The sequence below is a fragment of the Notamacropus eugenii genome, chromosome 4 (assembly GCF_028372415.1).
Source record: "Notamacropus eugenii isolate mMacEug1 chromosome 4, mMacEug1.pri_v2, whole genome shotgun sequence".
NCBI lineage: Eukaryota > Metazoa > Chordata > Mammalia > Diprotodontia > Macropodidae > Notamacropus > Notamacropus eugenii.
The window spans coordinates 403,543,156-403,557,794 of record NC_092875.1 but is presented as its reverse complement, the minus strand read 5'-3'; the positions used below and the strand labels follow the sequence as shown (position 1 = coordinate 403,557,794).

Below are 14,639 nucleotides of genomic sequence, written 5' to 3'. Positions count from 1 at the left end.
AGTCCCTGCCTGACAGAGTTATAGTATGGATCAAATATATATAAAGCATGTTATAAACATGAATGTTAGGACAAATAGGACACATGTTGATAATATATTGTCCATTGTTATTGGTCTTCAAAAGATTATAATAGGGTTCCAAGAATAGTGGAACTATTAGGGTTTTGACTAAGATCATGCCTCAAACCTGTCTGGCTGGAAATAGGCTATCATCTTAACCCAAAGTAGTTAGTAATGGTTTAGTGAATAGGTAATTCCGTTTATAATGAATGGAAATAAAGTGTCAGGAAGGGGAAAAAAATGAGCTAAATAAAGGAAAATGAAACCAGGAAGGGGGGTTGGGGAGGGGGAGAGTGAGGGAAAACATCAACAATCTCATTCTTTCATTACACAATCATTTTCTAACTGTTAGATGTCCTGGTGACCCAGTTTGTCAATCAATAACCAAGGTGGCTATGCAAGAATAAGTTAACTCAGGCCACAAATGGAATGTGCATTCTCACTCCGGGCCTAGTGGCAACTGCTACCTGGACTTGTAAATAGAGTTCAGCTAACACATCATAATACCTGGTTTGTAGCCAAAGAAAATGATTTGAATGTGGAGGTTATGCAGTTTCAATAATGTATCTCCTCACTTGCAACTACCAATCATGATTTGATATTCTAGCATTCCAGGTAAGTGAGAAAATATGTTTTTCACAGTTATCAATGTTTGGGAAAATAATATATTATTAATGGTTAATGAGAAGCTTGCTAAGCAGAGATTTTTAAAGACTGTATTTAAAATTTTGTATAAGGAATGATCTTTTCTAAAAATGAACTACCCTTTTGCGGTCCAAGTGGTCTAACCCTTCCCTCATGCCTATGAAGAGTTGGCTAGCCTGAATCCATGCGGTAACAAGCTTCGTGTCTGGACTAGTCTTATTCCAGGGGAAGTGACAGGAAAGGAGACAGAAGAGAAAGAAGGAAGATGCTACCAGATGGACTGTCTGCTCACTCTCATGTCTACACAACCACTGGGTGTTAATGCTTTCCCTCCACCAAGTCCTATACTTAACCCAGTCATGACAATCTTGATAGCATGGCTGTCTCCAAAGAACCATGTTCCTAGAACTGATAAGAAAGGACAGGCTTCTGAAGTAAGCCTGAGATTCTGCAATCAGCCTAGGCCTAAAAAAAGATGAGAATGCGAGGAAAGGGGAGAGTGTAGGGAATCTCATTTCCCTTCACTGCCTGTCAGTTAATAATATTGGGTGCCACACACTGATAAACCATTGTGCAGGTTACAATGCACTTTTCTCAAAGTTACTCAAGACACAGCTTAGATGTCACCACCTTAATGAAACTTTCCAAAATCTCATATACCAATTGTGATCTCCCCCACTTTGAGCCAATATTATTTGGTTTCTACCTATCTTAGGGTACTTATCATAGTCTATTCTACATTTTCATGATACTTTCCTCCCACACTAGAATGTAGGCTTCTTTAGAGCAGTGATTATAACCTACTCATTTTCATGTTCCCTATAATGCCTAGCATAAGACCTTATGTATAAAAGGTGATCAGTTAATACTGGCTGAATCAAATTGCTTAGAAGTGCACATAGGTATTTATTCAGTAAAATGTAAACACCTTGAGGGAAGAGACTTTTTTTTTTTCACCATTCTATCCTTAGAACCCAGTGTAGTGACTTGTGTATTGTAAGAGCTTAAAAAACACTTTTTAAATGAATGACTAGGTAATAACCCTGTTTCTTTAGAGCAAAGAAAACAACATAATTTTTTTAATAACTCAATATAGAGATGAAGTTACTTACCCAGATTCAAATAAGAAGTAAGTAGCAGAGCTGGAATATGAGGTCAGGGATATGCTAGTAAATATTTAACAACTGACTCTCTGGGAGGAGGAAGGAATCAAGATACACTATTATGTTTAATCTGCATTATTAACATTTTCTCCATAACATTATTAAGGATATAAATCAACAAAACAATAAATTAAGGTCTGGTTTGCATCAATTTCTGATTTCAGAAGAATAAATGCTCACGTTGAGTATTTAACAATCAGCTGTCCTGAGCTACCTGAACTCTCAGTGGAAGCAGGTTTCAAACTACACCTGGATAGAACCCAAGTCTTCTGATGTCAAACACAATGTTCCTTCCCCCTAGCTCTAAGAACTAAATTCTAATTTTGTCCTTGCCACTAAAACCAGGCAAGGTCACTTCACCTCTCTAGCCTCCTGTGTCCTCATCTGAAAATAAGAAGAGGTTGAATAGAAGACTTCTAAGGAATCTTGAAGCTCGAAAGATCTAGGTTTCATTTTTATGAACCCTGAAGTGGGTGAGTCAAGTTAAACCAAGGGCTATGGGGTATAGAATACAGAAGAGACACGGGAAAGATGTACTCTGCATATAATGCCTCCTGCCCTCTCCCATACACTCCCCCACCCATGTCTGAAACATGTTCCCCTTTTACCTTGATCTCTTAGAAATTCTACTTTCATTGAAGGTTCAATTCAATACATGAGACCTTTCCTAGTTCCCTCAACTACCAGTGTCTCCACTTCTCCCAAATTATTTTTGTCTCTATTTTGTATATAATTATTTTGTCTACACTTGCATTGTATACACACACACACACACACACATATACACATGTATATAGATGTATATGTGTATACATACACATATACACATATACATCTATATATATACATGTGTGTATAAACATACATATATATATATGATCTCAAGACAAAAAAGGTTATTCTAGACTTTAAGGACTTTTGTGCATCTATACATAAATAGATAGATATAGATATCCTTAATATACACGTTGTATATGTGATATATATATAATCTATACTATCTATACTCCTTAAAGTCAAGAATCACTTCATTTTTGTCTTGATAGCATGTTAGACCTTTAATCAATGCATATTAATCAAATGATTGCATCTAGAAAAGAATGTGAACATTTTCCAAAATCAAAAAGTAAAGATCCATTCCCAGTGTGCATATGATTACCAGCAAATGGTAGGGAGAAAGTTGATAGGACTCTTAACAGAATGATCCAGATTCTCCCCTCCCAGTCTCAACCATGAACCTTGGAAAGCTGTTTCATAAATCATTTACGAATACGGTGAACCTGAGGGAACTATCAAATTATTTTCTCTCCCTGGAATGCTGTTATGTCATGATCTCCTGACACTAGCTAAGTCTATGGCTACTTCACAGGATGAAGGCATAAATTCTGATAACAAGAGTGTATACTGTGACAGGATTTGATGACTTGCTGTGAGTCCACTATTCTTCACTTGGTCAATGCTGCCTGTAGACATTGATGCTGGCTTCCAAAAGCCACACTGGACTGTGGTTAGCATAGGGTGTCATTGCCTTTCTAACTAGCACCCGGTATAGTGGCTTGCACATAGTAAGAGCTTAATAAATATTTGTTGAATGAATGACTAACTAATCCCCTTTCTTTGTGCAAAGGAAACAATAAACTTAATATTTTTTTTATTTTTTAAAAATAATTCCCACAGAGGTGAAGTTACTTGTCCAAGTTCAAACACATAGTAAGGTAAAACAGAGCTTAAGCTCTGAAGTTCCTGCCACTCCAATTCCCTCTGTTTCCCCCCTTGGCCACGTAGCTCCAATTTCAGACACGGACTTAACCTGAAACGTCTGGACAGGAAAGGTTTGGTCACCACTGGGTGTTATCTCCCACTTTGTCAACTTCAGTGGCAATATTAGTTTCAAAGTGAGACTGTTCAGAAGGAGGCAGGACACAGACAATTTAAAAAGAAGAAAGTAAAACAAAATTGAATTCTTAAAAGAGTGAAATGACTGTGGGTCTAGGTGAGGAAACTGAGCCAAGTGGCCTTCCCCATTACATAATTTAACACATGGACCTAAAGAGTTACAAGACTCCTAAACCTGGAATTTCTAGATTCCAGAAACCTTGAACCTTCAATTCTTCCAGTGAAATCTGCTGGAATATCTTGTTTGCCACATGATTGTTCTCAGAGTAGGATATTAAGAAAAAAGTTCTCTTATGAATTTCCCAAAGGGAAAGTTTTCCACACCCCACTTCTATAAGTGGGAATAACTAGGTGCCACAGTGATCCAATACCAGGCTTGGAGTCAGTAAGATCTGAGTTCAAATTTGGCCCCACACACTCACTCACTGTGTGCAACCCCAAACAAGTCACTTAACCCTGTATTTCTCAGTTTCTTCATCTGTAAAAAGAGCTGGAAAAGGAAATGGCAAACTGTTCCAGTATCATTGTCAAGAAAACCCCACACGGGCACATGAAGAGTCAGACGGGACTGAAAACAACTAAATGACAACCAGCCTCTACAAACCACCAGGGAATATCTTGAGAGTATAATAACTTCATTCACATTCACAAGTCAAATATTTGCATACCATTTCCAGATTTACAAGGGATTTTCCTCACCATAACCTTTTGAGGAAGATAGTAAAATGGGGTTTAATAAGAACAATAATGGACATTTATAAAGCCCTTGAAAGCAAGGTTTTAACCTGGGGTTTATAAACTTTTATAAAATGTTTCAATATAACTCAATTTTAGTATGATTATTTCCCTCTGTAATCTGATTTATTTTATACATTTAAAAGCATATCTGAGAAAAAATCAATAGGTTTCACCTGATTATACATGATACATAAAGGGTAAGAACATTTAATTTGAAGTTTTAAATGTGCTTTACATACATTTTTACATCTGAGTCTCACAATAAACTGGTGAGCTAGTGCCACTAGACTCATTTTACAGATGGGAAACTGAGGTTCAGGGAGATCTATTAGCTTCTTCATGGTCAAGCACTTGGTGTCTAAGCCAGGATTGAAACCCAAGATTCTTGGCTCCAAGTCCAGCACATGTCCACAAGGCTTTTAAAAAAGAGGGGCCATTAAAAGGAAATGTGTTTCTGCTTTGAGGACCTGTCATTGAGAGTCAGGACTCAGATCAGTAAAGACCATGCGATATCTAGAAACCTTAATGAAAAATGAGTAGTTCTGAAAGTTTATTCATGCTTAATTAGATAGAATACACATTGTGGGTGTTCAAAAAAATTGTCAAGAGCAGTAACCCAACTTCCTTGGCAATAAAGAGATTCTTTGGTGAAAACTCAAACTTTATTTTAACGAGGTTTCTTTGATCATAACTTTAGGCAGGGAGATGGCAGCGTGGTACATTACTCTTAAGTTGCATTAAAAAGACAAGCCTGCCCTGGGATAAAATTCTCCAGAGAATCAATGACTCAAATCAACACGCATTTACTACAGCACCAACTGCGTGCCAGGAACTCTGCTAAGCACTTGAAGTACCCTGTCTTCAATAAATTAAGAGTTAGAGGAAAGAAAGGGAGCAAACTTTAATTAAGTACCTACTATGTACCTGGGAAGTAGATGCTATTTTAATCATAATTTATTAGTTGAGGAAACCGAGGCAGACAGTGGTTACCCCTTTGTAAATTACTAGAAGATGCCTCTTCATGCACAGGATTTAGACCTTACAAGAAGATCTAGTCTACCAAGAACAGGAGTCAGAATCTGCAAGAATTCCAAGTAGAAAGTATGGGAAAGCCCAGCCCCCTACCTTTCCCCTCCTGATCCCGTTGCATGACATCATGGCAAACCTTGAGTTCAAACAACAGAGTTTGTTCTTTGTTATCACTCGGAGGCTTTTCCCATCAGAATCTCAAACAAAGAGTGCAATCATAAGGGCACAGGTCACTTGGCTAATTCAGCAAGATACCAGTGCATTACTTCATTTTTATGCACCACATTCTTCACGAGGCAAAGCAATTTTTGCTTGTTGACTTGTTTGTTCTCCTTTTGTGTGTATGTATGTGTGTTGCTGTTGCTACCATGCAGTGTGTTTGATGGATGGGAAGTGGATAGGGGAGGACAATCTCATTCATTACCTCTATGAGTATGGGTGCTTTCCAAAATTGTTTCTCCAAATACTTCTATTTTTAGGCCCCATTTTAAAAAATAAGAAAAAGATTTTAAAGATTCTGGACAGATTTCAGTAAATTGCTTGAAGTCATTTTTTCTCTCTGCAACAATGAGGCAGTTGAGTCATATCCCTCTGAGAAATGAATCCTGGAGTTCTAAGTGAGTCATATTTTTAGCTCATTTTACCACTTTTCCTACACTTCTAATGAAGTGCAGTCATTTTGTTCTTTACCCCCTGGTTATTTGAAAATGACAAATGTTGAACATTTGAACAAAAAATCAACTTCAAGTTGATTTTTTTTTTTAATTGCCATGGATTTCTAAAATTAGTGCAAGATTTCTTCAGGGCTTTTTATACTTAGGATCCAGAATCAGCCTCTTGAGGCAGGCAGTTTGATGTGAATGTGCTTGGAAGACAAGAGATCGTGCCAAAATAGCATCAAGGTGAAGGGTGATTAGGAAAAATATGTTCTCTGTCATTTATTCTTGGAATATATATATATATTTAAAAATACATGGAATTAACTGAAAAAAAGATTTGCTTTTCCAAGTCTCTAAGTCATCTAAGTCTCTCAGGATGATTTGGAATATTTTTAATCTTGATGTGTCACTGGATTTCCATATCCTTCTTCCCTATAATCTACCCACAAACTATAATACTCTTGAAGAGAAGTATGGAATGCCAGGCATCTTCCCCACCCCCACCACCCATGTGACAGTCAAAGAGGCAGCCTGTTTTTCTCAAGCAGAGCCCATCTTCTGAAATGTTTGGATTCAGGGACCATTCGAAGGCTAAGAGATGAGCTCATCTGCTGAATCTCATTCCTTCACACTGTGTTCCCATGGATAAAGCATAGAGGTGGCAGAAGGAGTGGATCCTATGAAACTATCAGATGACAGCATTTCCCACACATAAGAAAAAAGAAAAGCATTAACATTCTGTGAAAAGATATCTGCACGACTAGATGAGTCTTTTGAAGAATGGCCAAGTTGGAGGATTTCACCTTAAAAAAACAATCACTTCAGTGACAGCAGTCTTCCAATGCAGAGACCTTCAGAAGACACACAGTACATCAGGGGTGCTTTGACCAGGCCTGATTTTGCTCACAGGTGAGCACTAGGATAGGTGTTGTCAATCTCGTGCTTATCCAACTTGGCCTATGCACCAGACAATGCCAGAAAGTTCTCCAGGGTTATCCGTCCAGCTACTTGTTCCTCTCTCAAAGTGCTGGCTGCCATTCAATCACTCCTTGGCTCTAGAGTATGTTCTGTCTATATATAGCAAAATAATTGTATACACACACATATAATACACATTTGTGATTTCACTGATATTGAGAACTCCTAGTGTTGAAATGAATTTTCTTAATTTTGATCAGTTTCTTCTTTGAAATTTAGAGTCATAAAGATATATGTATATATACACACATATACATGTATATGTATACATTTGTGTATTTATGTGTATGTATATTGAGTAAACTTGCACACATATATATACATATGTAGGCATAGATTTTAGAAGGAATCAATCAATAAATAAGCATTTACTAAGCACCTCTTATGTGCTGGGCATTGTGCCAAGTTCTTTATTATCTCAGCTGACACAACAACCCTGTAAGTAGATAAAGTGATTTTTCCCCTTAATCAACAATTAAGCATGGACTAGGCATTTTTTAGTACCTACTATGTTTCAGAGAGTGCAACTCTGATGGGTTGGCCGCGCTGTTTGAATGCAAAACATACACTTGCCAAAAAGATTGTTTTATGGAGAATTTGCATGGGGCAGGCAATCACATGGTAGTCAGAAGAAGCTATAAAAGGTCTCAAGGTCTCTCTCAAGAACTTTGGAATTGATTGTGCGACATGGGAGACACTGGCACAGGACCACTCAGCATGGCATGCCCACATCAGAAAGGTTGCTGTGCTCTATGGGCAAAGCAGAATTGAAACAGCTCAAAGGAAACATAGGATGTGCAAATTTAGAGTATCCACCCCAAATGTTCATCCTAACTTTCTGTGCCCAACCTGCAGTAGAGCATTCCAAGCTTATATTGGTCTGATCAGCCACAGTCAGACACAATGAAACTTGAGTTTATTGTGGTGATGTCATTTTGATTATCTTTGAGAATGAAAGACACCAACCACTATGTGTCAAGCAGCTAGGTACAGTAGATAGAGTACCAGGCCTGGAATTGGAATGATCTGAGTCCAAATCCAGCTTCAGATACACAATAGCTTGGTGATGCTGGATAAGTTACAACCCTATTTGCCTCAATTCCTCATCTGTAAAATGAAGACACACAAGAAAGAAATGGCAAACCACTCCAGTGTCTTTGTCATGAAAGCCCCATGGGCAAAATCCATGGTATCACATAGAGTTGGGAATGACTTAAACAATAGCAGTATACCATACAATGTACTAGGAACTGAAAATACAAATACAAAGAAAGAAACAATTCTGACCCACATTATTGAAATGGGCAAAAGTTGGTGTTGGTGGTGATGGGAGAAGTACATCAAGGAACAAGCATTTATTAAGTGCCTACTATGTGTCACTGGGGATTCAAAGAGAGAAAATAAAACTCCTTTCTCTTAAAACAAGTTGTCTGTGGTGTGTGTGTATGTGTGTGTGTGTGTGTGTGTGTACACACAAGGATGATCATAAAGTAACAAAACTGATTTCAGAATATACATATCCCAAACTGTATTTTTTTATAGTTATATCTGTCAAATATAAGACAATAACCAAAAGTAATTAACCAAGAAGCCATTAATCAAAGAAGTAAATATATGAAAAACATTCCTGAAACAGAGTTCTTTGTGCTAATTGATTACTTTGTGATTTGGGTCCAAAACAGCCATGAAACAAACCAACATGGGTCTGGGATGAAACATAGGAGCCTAAGGGTGGGGAGGGGAAGGCAATGTATAATGCTTCATGTCTACGTGTGTCTATACATACATATGTATGTATATACACATGTATTTTCAAATTTGGCTATACTTATCTAAAGTACCATAGATAGATAGACAGACATAAATATATATATATATTTTCCATAGCATTTTTATAGTTTTCAGATTTGTATATATTTAACTAAAATTCTCCATATATTTGGGGACATATTTAAATATTCTCCAGTTTTTATTTTAACTGTTATCAAGCTTTGATACATTAACATGTATATGTACATGCTAAATATACATATATTAAATCTATTTACGCATACATCTACATATAAATATGTATTTAACCTCTTTAAACATATATGATACATATATACAAAGAATATTGCCAAGTCAGCTTTTTGCAACTCAGGGAATGTGTGTGTGTGTGTGTGTGTGTGTGTGTGTGTGTACACATACAAAAATACATACATATATAATATGTGTAAATATATATAACCTATGTAAATTATATATATTTCTCTATGTGCTATAGATTCTTGATCACAGTACTCCAAAAAGTGAGATATGCAAATCTAGAGACGTCTCCATCTCCAGTGATCAGACTATTTGTGCCTGACCTGTGGTACAGCCTTCTGAGCTCATAATGGACTGGTCAGTCACAGTCAAACACACTGTACCTTGACCTCAACATTGTGATATCATTGGTCATCTCTGAGTTCAAAAGATCAATAACAATGAAAATTTTATATGTATATATATATATATATATATAATATAGCAAATATATAGATATTTAGAAAACATGTTTATATGAATGTCTCATTTCCTTTCCATGACTTCTTTCCATATACAAATTGGAATTTGCTCCACTTTTTAAATCATTCTCTAGTAATAAATGCATATTGAATAATCTTTTAGTACTCTGAACAAGTTCATGAGATTCCTTAGTAAACATCTAACATGACTCAGACGTGTCTTAATCGTGATGCATAATACTCATTTCATTTGGAGAGTTTTTTATGTTTATGAGTTTTTATATGTTATATTTTTCAGTGAACTACAACTCGTCAGTTTTCTGTAGCCAAGCTCCCAAGAAGTCAAAAATGGATCAATACCAGTTCTTGAAACATTCTTCAAAATTCAAGGCACTGTGCTGTTGCCTCTGCTGATACAGATTGCAGTTCCTCTGTACATATTAAAGCATATGTGTCTATTACATATGCCTAATAAAAATAAATATATTACCTATAAGCATGGATTATGAGTTTAAAAAGTTGATTTTTGAAAATCAGCAATTATCATACTTGAGAAATACACAAAAGATGTTGGAAATGAAAAAACATCAACAGCAAAGAAATTATTTCATAAATTTTATCAGTTTATTTTTATATTTTTCAAAGTTTGCTCTCATTTACTAAAATTCCCCACTTACCTGAGGGATATATTTAAATAATATTCTCCATGTGATATTATTCTAATTATGTCAAACTGTTATGCATTTGTATTAATAAGTGTAAGTACATATGTAATAAATATATGTACTTACACTTAATATATGTCTAAATATAGATATAGATATGTATTTGGTTATCTAACTAAATATACATATGATAGAGGTATAACTTATTTTCACATGCCCTCTGGTTTTATCGGTGAAAGGACTTTCTCTTTCCTAACTATATTTCTAACATCTATTTTTATTCTATCATCTATCTATCTATCTATCTGTCTGTCTGTCTGTCTGTCTGTCTATCGAAACATCTAATTGTCTTTATATTAGAGTGTGCTATCCTCAGTTAAGGATCTTGCCTTATCTTAATTGGTTGCTGTTCCACACTGATAAAATCTGAAGGATGATCTCTCAACTCTCCACTTCACTTTGCCTTTGAAAACAGGATCTGAAGACAGCTTTGCAGGAGTTTCCCTTAATCCCACTGGGAAGGACTTCCTCATCTTCTCCTAAGGATTCTTGAATCACTTAGAGAAATTTCACTGACCTATTTAAATGTTTTCTCTCCAAAAGTTTCTTTTCTCCTGCTGGACCATATTCATAACATTCTGAGGGAGAGAGAATCTCAGTCCTAGGGGACTCCTGAGACCGGAATTTGGAAACCTTTCCGTGGGAATGTCAGTGTAAAGTCCATTGACCTTGAGGGTACAGAGCATGACCCATTGTTTTCATGTGACCTTTGCCTGAGTGACAGAGAGAATCTTGCTGAGCAGGGAAGGCATGTTTACTCACTGGCCTGTTAAAGCCCTGTTTGCCAGTGCCTTCCAAGGCCCTAGAGAGTCAGCATAACCCATTTATGCTAGCCAACAAATCAATGTTGAAAATGGAAATACATCATGTTTTTCAAATTCTAATTATCTCTGTATGCCAAAGCCAGAACCCTGGGCTCATCATCAGTTTTCCATATGAAAATTTTAAAAGGCCCTCAGGGTCTTTCCAGCACCAACTAAATGATGATAATATTTCTGGTGAATGAGAAGCAATAATGTTGATTTTGAAAATACTAATCTAATCAATAATTCTTAATAAGTGTAATAGGCTCTCTTTTTTTTTTTTCTCCTTTGTCTTTGGGAACACAACCCCTCCAAAAACTAGAAGGGAAAGCCTGCCTTTGGTGCTTTCAGAGACACATCAACACAATCATGCCCCAAAGCTATAGAAAATGTTCCTGGAGAAGGGAAAAGTAAAATCCTGCACCATTCAGTAGTTAACAGGGGGTCATTTATATATCCTTAAGTTTGTGTTAGTTCTGGACTCTGTTCGAAGTAGAAACTTACATCGCATGATTCTCAAGCTGCAAACCCCTGATTCAAAATATTGCCACTCCCATATTCCCAAGTAAGAAGAAAGAGATGGGTGATGCCTTCCTTTTTCTCCTTCCCTCCTACTAATTACAGTATGTAATTCTAGAGTAGATAAAAAGAGAGTGAGTCAAAAGGTCCTGAGTTCAAGCTTCACCTCTGATCCAAACTATCTGTAGGACCCTAGACAAGTTAATTAACCTCTCAGGACACGTAGGAAACTGTCTAAAACTTAAAAAAGAAAAAAGACTGTTGTGAATCTACACTAGTAGGAGGAATTTGCTTAGTGGAGAGCTCCCTACAACAATAAATCACTGATCCCATACACAAAATAAAAAGGCTTAACAATAAAATTGTTCCTTTACATATGAAATCAACACAGAATAAAACCTAGAATATTTGGTTAAGCACAAGGAATGAACCTGAAATCCAAGGAAAATTTGAATGTTATCAGTGATCCATTCTTGAGTCTTAATCACCACTGTCTTTGCCTCTTCTCCTGTCCTGCTTCTTTCCAGCTTCAGTTTATGTATAGAAATTTCCTTCTTTTTTAATATTTTATTTTTTCCAATTACATGAAAAATGTTAACTTTTCTATATTTTGAGTTTCAAATTCTCTCCCTTCTTTCTTCTCTTCCCCCTTCATGGAGAAAACAAGCAATCTGATGTGTTTTACATGTGCAGTCACACAAAGCATATTTCCATATTAGTCATGCTATGAAAAAAAAAAGCACAGACCACAAAAAAAAAATAGCAATAAAGAAAGTTTTTTTAAAAAGTAAGCTTTGATCGGCATTCAGACTCTAGCAGTTCTCTCTCTGGAGGTGAATGGTGTTCATCATGCATCCTTTGGAATGATCTTGGATCCTTGTATTGATCAGAGTAGCCAAGTCTTTCACAGTTTGCCATTATTACAGCATTGCTATTACTATGCGCAATGATCTCCTGATTCTTCTCACTTCACTTTGCATCAGTTCATGTAAGTCTTTTCAACTTTTTTTTATCTGAAACAATCCCTTTCATCATTTCTTATAGTACAACAGTATTCTATGAAAAATCATATACAAGAATTGTTCAGCCATTCTCCAGTTGATGGGCATCCTCACAATTTCTAATTCTCCATCATCCCAAAAAGAGCCGCTATAAATATTTTTGTACATTTGGGTCCTTTTCTTTTCTTTTTTTCATCTCTTCGGGATATAGACCTAGTAGTGGTATTGCAGGATCAAAGGATATGCACACTTTTATAGTACTCTGGACTATTAATTTCCAAATTTCTCTCCAGAATGATTGGATCAGTTAACAAGTGTACCAACAGTTCATTAGTGTCCCAAATTCCTATATCCCTGCCAACATTCGTCATTTTAGCAACATTTTTTTCATATTAACCAGTCTAATATGTGAGGTGACTCAATCTGATAGATGACAAAAATTTGCATTTCTCTAATTGGTAGTGACTTAGAACATTGGAAAATTTTCTTCTTTTCAACTTCTAGTTTTTATTTCTCTTAGTCCCTGTGTTATAATTCTTCAACATGTTACAGCCTCATGGATGCAGATCCTTCTTCCAATGATGCATCAGTGAGGTCAGAGCTCAGACAAAACTCCCTGGAATCCATCTTTTAATGTAGCATTCAGGAGAACCAAGTGTTATGCTTGGTTCTTTCTACATAATCAATCTGCCTCCCCTCACAATTGTGCATTTCCCTAATGATATATTTCATATCATTAATAATCAGTAATACAATGCAATGCCACCTATTTATGCTCATGACCTTGGAAACCAATTGATAGAGTACTAGCAGGAAGACCTGAGTTTAAATCCTGCCTTGGACCTTCACTAGCTGTGTGAACCTGAGCAAATCACTTAACTATCCCCAGCTCTAGCTTCCTCAACTATAATTTGAAAGGTTTGGACTGGATATCCTTTATGATCCTTTCCAGCTCTGTTAATATGATCCTGTATGTCATTGTCCTTTGGGTCACTCAACGAGAATTTTAGTTAAGCACTTAACAGATGCCTGGCATTGCACTAAATGAAAGGGATACAAAAAAGGCAAGAACACAGTGGTCCCTTCTCCCAAGGAACTTCCATGGTAATAAGGGAGACCACAAGCAAACAACTACTTATGAGTCAGATATAGAGTAATCTCAGAGTAAAGGCACTGAGGTGGAGGGGAGAAGACAGAGAAGGCTTCTAGTGGAAGCTAGAATTTGAGGGGAGTCTTGAAGGAGGCCAAGCGAACCAAGAGGTGAAGGACAAACAATGAAAAGTCACTTTGGGTCACCTAAAATGATGATTCTTAAAAGATTATATGCTGGAGCAGCTAGGTGGTGCAGTGGCTAGAGAACCAGCCCTGGAGTCAGTAGTACCTGAGTTCAAATCTGACCTCAGACACTTGATACTTAATAGCTGTGTGATCCCCCTTAAGTCATTTAAGCAGATTGCTGTGCCATATAAACATACATATGTGTGTGTGTGTGTGTGTGTGTGTGTGTGTGCGTGTGTATCCCAAGATCTCTGGACAAGAATCTAACAAAGAGAGTAAAAATAGTTAAATTAATGTTTATAAATGTAATTCTCAGTACTCTCAGCCTTCTTTTCAACCACTCCACCACCAAAACTACAGAAGCAGAAAGCTGTTACACAGGACTGAGGGCAGGTGGTATTTGTTTCAGGGATTGCCACTGATAAGGAATAGCTCCTGTAGTGACTGACCTTCTGGTGATGCTCTTAATGAGCCTGTCTGTACCTAGTTTAGCTCAGGTAGCAGACTCATCTATCTCCAAGACTATTGATGGTACCTTTCCAGCATGGCAGAGCTTACGTAGTGTTGAAGAATACAAAGTCACTTCCATGTCATGATGAAACCACAGAGAAAGACTTTTGTGGAGGTTAAATCCCTATAGTTGATTTTAAATAGCA

The 14,639-nt window shown here is 36.7% G+C and overlaps 1 long non-coding RNA gene across 1 annotated transcript; it reads left to right on the top strand.

Moving 5' to 3' along the window:
- Positions 1-363: 363 nt before the first annotated feature.
- Positions 364-10,153, top strand: LOC140501714 (uncharacterized). Its single transcript, XR_011966331.1, has 2 exons — positions 364-675; positions 9,956-10,153. It is a non-coding gene; the product is annotated as an uncharacterized lncRNA (long non-coding RNA).
- Positions 10,154-14,639: the final 4,486 nt, after the last annotated feature.